The sequence below is a fragment of the Alligator mississippiensis genome, chromosome 5 (genome assembly GCF_030867095.1).
Source record: "Alligator mississippiensis isolate rAllMis1 chromosome 5, rAllMis1, whole genome shotgun sequence".
Taxonomy (NCBI): Eukaryota; Metazoa; Chordata; order Crocodylia; family Alligatoridae; genus Alligator; species Alligator mississippiensis.
Window position 1 is genome coordinate 9250521 of NC_081828.1, and position 6620 is coordinate 9257140.

General features: G+C 47.2%; 1 protein-coding gene across 1 annotated transcript in view; it reads left to right on the forward strand.

Moving 5' to 3' along the window:
* Positions 1 to 6353, forward strand: part of SHISAL2A (shisa like 2A) — a 28739-nt gene extending 22386 nt beyond the window's left edge. Inside the window, exon 4 of the mRNA XM_006265505.4 lies at positions 5827 to 6353. The gene's annotated coding sequence lies outside the window, so the exon portion shown is untranslated. The remainder of the gene's footprint in view (positions 1 to 5826) is intronic.
* Positions 6354 to 6620: the final 267 nt, after the last annotated feature.

The following is a 6620-nucleotide window of genomic DNA, read 5'->3' on the forward strand; positions in this document are numbered from 1 at the left end:
AGAGCTCCTTCTTGGTGGTGCAGGTGTCTCTCACTTTATGCGGGTTCTGTATGTACAAATTCCCCCTTATGCGATGACCCTTTTTATACCAAAAATTCGTTATGTGCAAGATAAATTTGCTCGTATGCGATTGGCTGTCCGCAGTTTGCTACTCTGTGGTGCATTGTGGGAGTGACGCGCACCAAAATATAGTCTCCTGTGTGGATCTGTGCTCCTCGCTCGCTGTCCGCGACGCATGTTTCTGTATCTGCCATCCCCATTCTGGCTTCTAAGCGTCCCGCTAGTCGATCTCCTACCCCTCTCCCTGGTCCATCAGTGAAGCCTTCACCACCCTCTCTTCCCACCGACTAAACACTCACCACCCCCCTGTGCTCGTGTGCACTGCCTGCCGTCGGTGAGTACCAAACTTGTCTTGTAAAAGTGATAGAAATATGTCCGGGGGTCAGTCCAGGCGAGGTCTTACAACGTATCCCTATTTGTTCCTTTGTAAAGTGGATTTCCTTTATGCGAATTCGAGTTACGTGCCGTTTTCCAGGAACGCATGCACAGCATACAGCGAGGGAAACCTGTCCGTTGAACCTGCCGCAAGGATCTCAGCACTTTGAAACCTCATGACGACAACAGGAGACGGAAAAGCGGCAGAAACAGGGTGTTGCAGACCGAACCGAGAATCCAGAGCCACCCGCCCCACGTGGAAACACGTGCCCGAGTTGTATTAGGACCTGTCGATCCCAGATTGGCCTCGCCAGCTGTCTTTGGGACCACAGATAAGGCAAGCATGGAAGACGGTCTTCCTCAACTGCGAGGGATTGCCGATGACGTGGAGAGGGATAGGGGTCCTCTGATGCTGTCGTTACATTATTGGTCTGGTCAGGGGGTCTCGGTGCTTACCAGCAGGGCAGCTAACCTGACTTTGTTTGGGAGGACCCTGCGCTAGATGGATGGGAATAGTTTAGCATTGCTCTGCTTCCTGTGTGTGCCGTGTCCCACACACAGAGGCACGGAGAGGGACCCTTGCAAAGACTGAAGTGTCTCGGCCTGTCTCAGTTTCATGCTGCAATCTATGGACAAGATGAAGATGCTCATCTCTCACACCCAGGCAGAAGCACTGAAAATGCAAACCAGGACAGACAAGATGTACTTTGGCCTTGAGAGGGAATTTATGAATACTACCGAGGACTTGAGATGGCACAAAACATTCATTCTGCTTCTGAAGAAAGGTCATGGCTAAAGACCATTGCATGCATTCACAGCCGTGAACCAGCAGTGTCTTTCAAAAGGAAGAGAAGGAACCTTTCGGGCTCAGTAATTGTGCTGAGAATAGCGAGGGACACGCACAAGCAGCAAATCTGCCTTTCCTCGTCTCCCGTCCCACCCAGCAAGCTGCTGCGTGAGGCCTGGGAGCCGCAGCTTACCTCGCACGGCCGGCCACTTCACCAGCAGCAAGAAGGGAGCTGTTGTCTGGCTTTGTTGAAACATTACGAAAAAAAATCTCATTCTGACACGCGGGTCACACCGAGGCCCAAGACCATAGCTTCCTGCTGCTGTAAATGCAGGAGAATAATGCCATGGGAGGAGTGAAAGGGATCCTGGCAATAGCAAGCCCTCTTTACATAAATTAAGCAAGTCTCTGCTGCTTTTTCATGATATCATGAGCTCAGAAGTTTTAAGTGTCTGTCGCTCAGGAGACCGTTAAGCAGCTTCTGAAGGTAAAAGCTTGCTGTTGTCTGTGATTTACTCTGAGGCAGTAAGACATACCAGAGAGGTCTTGGATGGGCGTTAGGATCTCTTGGGTGCTACCAGTAGCTCTGACACCAGCTCCTTGTGTGCCCGTGAGCATGTCACTTAACCGTCCTGCCTCAGTTCCCCTGTCTGCGTGCTAGCGTCGATCATACCTGCCTTCCTCCCAAGGCTATTGTGAAGACTAATATTTGCGCAGTGCTGTGAAGTGTTGCTTGTTAAGTACCATTGCTTATGAAGAAGACGAGGAGGAAAAAATGATAAAGCTAGGATGGCTGCTAATTAGCGAAGGGGGGCTCTTGAGACACTGGCTGAGTTGGAATATGGACCTCAGAGTTTTGCTGCTCATTGCAGATGATCTGAGCCTCACATTTGCAAAGCAGGGCCAGAAATACCACCAAGATTGACTTTTGTATGGTATTTCTTGTGGGGTTTCCATTAAGGCTGGAAATGGGAAGACCTCTCCTCAGTGCATAGGCACTTTGCTCTCTGATGTGCGTGGAACGAAGCAGGACCAAAGGCGGTTGCAAAAACAGAAAAGGATGGGATAAAGGGAGAGGATTTGGGGAACTTACCTGAGCTTTTCTGAACCTCGGTGAATACGTGGGTCGCGATCGGGAGGAACGTGTGGGCCCATGTTGGCATCTCCCCTCCCTGCTTTTCAGAGTTTCAATTCCTTTAGTTGCCATGCTTGTCATTTTTTGTTTATCTTTTGTTTTGCAAAGGCTGGCTGTCACCAGTGATGGCCCAGAGCTGACCCACTGTGGCAGGAACTATCCCCCAAAGCCTGGACCATAACCTGGGTCTGTCAAAGCCTGTATCTGCACTCCCAAGTGATGCCGACAGAGCTCTGTCTGCTGGGGAGTGAAACCCCAGAGTCGTGGAGATTTGCCAGCAAAGCCCCAGAGTGGGTTTGGCTTTGCTGTACAGGGTTGCCCACCCGACTGCCCCAGAGGCTGCCAGCCTGGCTAACGTGGCAGCAGCCCCTACCTTGTAGATGCAGCCAAGGTCCATCTGTCACTGCAGCTCTTTGCTTCCTGGGAGAAAACTTCACAGCAGATGATGGGCTTTGTTGCATGTGGAGAGTTCACCCGTCTACTTCACTGTTCCCACCAGGTTGGTAAACCTTTCCCAGTATGGACCCTTTTCTCCATACACCTACTTCATAGACACAGCAATTTGCCAAGCAGCGCATTTCCAAAGACTTAAGCCGAAGCATTCAGTGTCTTCTTTCTTGCTTGCTTCATGAAAAGACCAGCTACTTTATTTTGCTTGACTTAAATGCAGTTAATTTTAACCGGAGGGGAAGAGTGGAAGCTAGAATAGGGAAACAGCAGGTTAAAATATTGAGATAGACATATCCAAGTAAGTCAGCAGGGACAGACATTCGCTCTAGCATACTTAAGGAACTAGCAGGAACAATTCCTGAGTCGTTGGTGATTATTTCTGAGACCCGATGGAGGACAAGAGGAGGTCCCAGAGGCCTGGGGACGGGGAAACACAGTACATACAATTAAAAAGGAGGACCTGAGGAATTACAGCCCAGTCAGCCCAACTTTGATGCCTCAAAAGATACCTGAACAAATGATTAAACGATCGATTTAGAAGCACCTGAAAGAAAAGAAGGTGATAAAAAACTGTCATCATAGGTTTAGAGAGAACAAATGGCATTAAACCAATCCAACGATCTTCTTTGACAAGATAATTGCCTTAATGGATAGAAGGGGAGCTGGAGATGTGATGTACAAGGTATGTGTACAACTGAATTAAAAATTGTTCCCAAAGAGTAGTTATCAGTGGTTCACTAGGAAAGCAGGGGAGGTTTCAAGTGGGCTTCTGCAGAGATCAGGCCTGAGTTTTCTTCTATTCCTTGTTTTCATTAAAGATCTGGATGAGGGCATAGAGACTACTCCTGGAAGATGTGGGAGGCACGGAGCTGGCCGGGGTTGCAAGGGCTTGCATTTGGATAAATGGGAGACCTGGTCTGCAATCAGCAAAATGAAATTCAGTAAAGACAGGTGCAGTGTACGACACTTAGGAAGGCAAAATCAAATGCACGCCTAGAAGATGGGAAATACTTGGCATTACTGCCTTGCTGCTAGACCACGGACAGAACATGAATCAATTATGAGATGCAGCTGCAAAACAGACAAACGCCATTCTGGGTTTTAGTGACAGGAATGACAACATGAGAGACATGGAAAGCAATCGTTCCACTCCCCCCGGAGCTGCTGAGGCCTCAGCTGACGTGCGGGGTCCAGTTTTGAGCTATACACTTGACGAATGTTGTAGACAAAGTCCCAGCTGAGTGATGCATACTGGTCCCTTGCAGAGGGGAGAATTTCCCCAGGAGAACAGGAAGAGTGATAAGAGGTTTAGGAAACATGGCTGACGAGGACAAGTCGACAAAATTGAGTTTGCTTAAATTTAGAAAAAAAGAAGATTGCTAACAGTCTTTAAACTTGTAAAAGGCTGTTGTCGAGAACCGCGATCAGTTGTTCTCCACTTGTGTAGGCGATAGGACAAGAAGTAATAATCTTCATTTGCAGCAAAGATGATTTAGGATAGATATCAGGAAAAGGACTTTCTAATGAGGAGGACAGTGAGGACTGTACAGGGAGTTGTGGAATCCCCTTCATTGGGAGACGGACATCCGTCAGGACCGGTCTGGGTGCACCAAATCCTGCTTCAGAGCCTGCGGATGGAGTAGATGACCTGGGGAGGTCCCTTCCAGCTCTAACTTCTGTAGCACATATATAAATAAAATAGGTTTAAGGGTTTTTCCTGTTGTATTTGATGTTGATGGGAAGTGCTGGATTAACAGCTCGAGAGACCAAAACCTTCTGTTTATCCCTGCAACAACTGCAGCAAGAGCTGCAGCCCTGCAAGTTTCTTCACATTATTTCACCTTCATTTCCATCTTGAAAGGGGCTTCTCTGGGGTCAAGAGATGTCCATTTGCTCCTCTGTTTCTCTGTTGGGTTCCTCACACACTGGTGGCTATTTTGTGACACAGACACACACATCCATTGGTTTGAACCTGGCCTGGGCCATTTCAGTCACTACCACCCTGGGTTGCATGAGAATCAGTGAATATGAGATGGGAACACTGTGTGCCGTTATCAGGCCCCTGTGCTTCCTCTTGTCCTTTCATTTAACAAGAAATCTGGAGGGGTGATGATGGTGGTGAGCAGAAACTATGTTAAAGAAAAATATGCTGCACGTTGTGTTTTATTTTAAGCTGGCCAAGCAATTTGGCACAGTTTTGAAATTTCTGCAGGGCCTTTCGCTGCCAGAATCACCCAAGATAGTCCAGGGTGCTGCTAAAAGCAGGTCTGGGCATTTAGAGTCAATAATGAGCCACTATCCCAGCATGTGTTCGGATGCAGCATGCTGCCAGGGTCGCTGTCTACTCATAAAGCCATGATTTCACACTGTGATTTCCATAATAAAAGTCAAGATAGCCCACGCGTTTTGGCCACATTTCACAGCAGGTCATGGCTTTTTTTGCCCATATAAAAGCTTCAACTGGCATCCTTCACTGCCTCTCTGGCACGGAGGTATGTGGTTACTGCGGGCTGTTCATTGAATGTCACTTGAGAGGGAGCTACATTTCAAATACAGGTGGAGCAATTTGGTTGCCTAGAATATATATGTTGTAAAGGAACTTGGACTCCTTCAGGATTATGCATACAAATGTATGAGATTGTATAATACATAAGAATAAAATGCATAGCTTAACTTGGAAGTTTGTGTTACAATCTCAGAGACCCTATCTGCAGAGAAACTATCGGCTTTGATGCAATTACCCATGTCCTTTGAGCCCGTGTGCCATTGTGTTTCTGGTCTTAATTGCATGCAGGGGGAAATCCAGCTTTGTGCAGAAGGCCAGCACAAGACTGATGCCCCACTTAAATCCCGCTTAGGTCCTATTTTGAGTATTTAGGAATCACTTAGATCTCAACTGAGCGATGCATGCTGGTCCCTTGCAGAGGGGAGAATTTCACCCACAATGAGCAGGAACAACTTTTATTAATAAAACCGTGTTGTCGTGGTGTAAATCTAAGCCGGGTTTGCTGTTTTCCAGGCATTGAACCACATCCTTTAGAAGGCACCAACCAAAGCAGTCCATCAATGGCACCGAATGGATTCAGGAGAGATTTTGTTAGCCGCAAGCTGGACTGTGACAGCCAGTCCTGGGAACCTGACAGACTCTTCCAGACAGCTGTGACCACCACTAATATCCAAGGGCCAGCAGGAAGCTGTGCCTGGTTTTGAGATTCATGTAGCTGTCAGTGAGCAGATATTGTACTGGAGCAATGGTGTATCTTGATTTGCACATTCAGCCAAATGTTCCTAAATGATTGGTGTAACTTTTGCTCTTACTTGTTCATCTCCAGTGAGAGCGGAGATGTATGTCAGAGCAGAACGCGGCCTCTATACTGGACAGCCTACTTTCTTTCAAGCTTCCTCAATGCACCATCCTAATGCTGTTTATTTGTTGTTTTGAGGTGTCCTTACACAGCGAATACATCCTTCTGTAGCTAAACGTGCTAGTTTGCCTGGCAAGCATATGTGAAAGCAGCACCTTAATAAAAATTGGTCATTTCCTTGTGGGGTTTTTCTTTTTTTCATTTAACGTTGCTGTTGTTCACAGCTGTTCTCTCGCACGTTCCGCCTTAGCTGGTTAAGAAAAATTTCAGTGGAAGAGTTTTCCATCAAAGAATGGTTTCACCAAAACTGAAATGCTTCCCCAGAAAGTGTTGATATCAATGATGGGGGAAAGTAGACAGCGACCGACTATTAAATACAAGAGGCAGCCTCAAAAGTATTGGTGAAGCAAGGGCCAGGTAACACTTAAACTGCAGTATGATGCTTAGA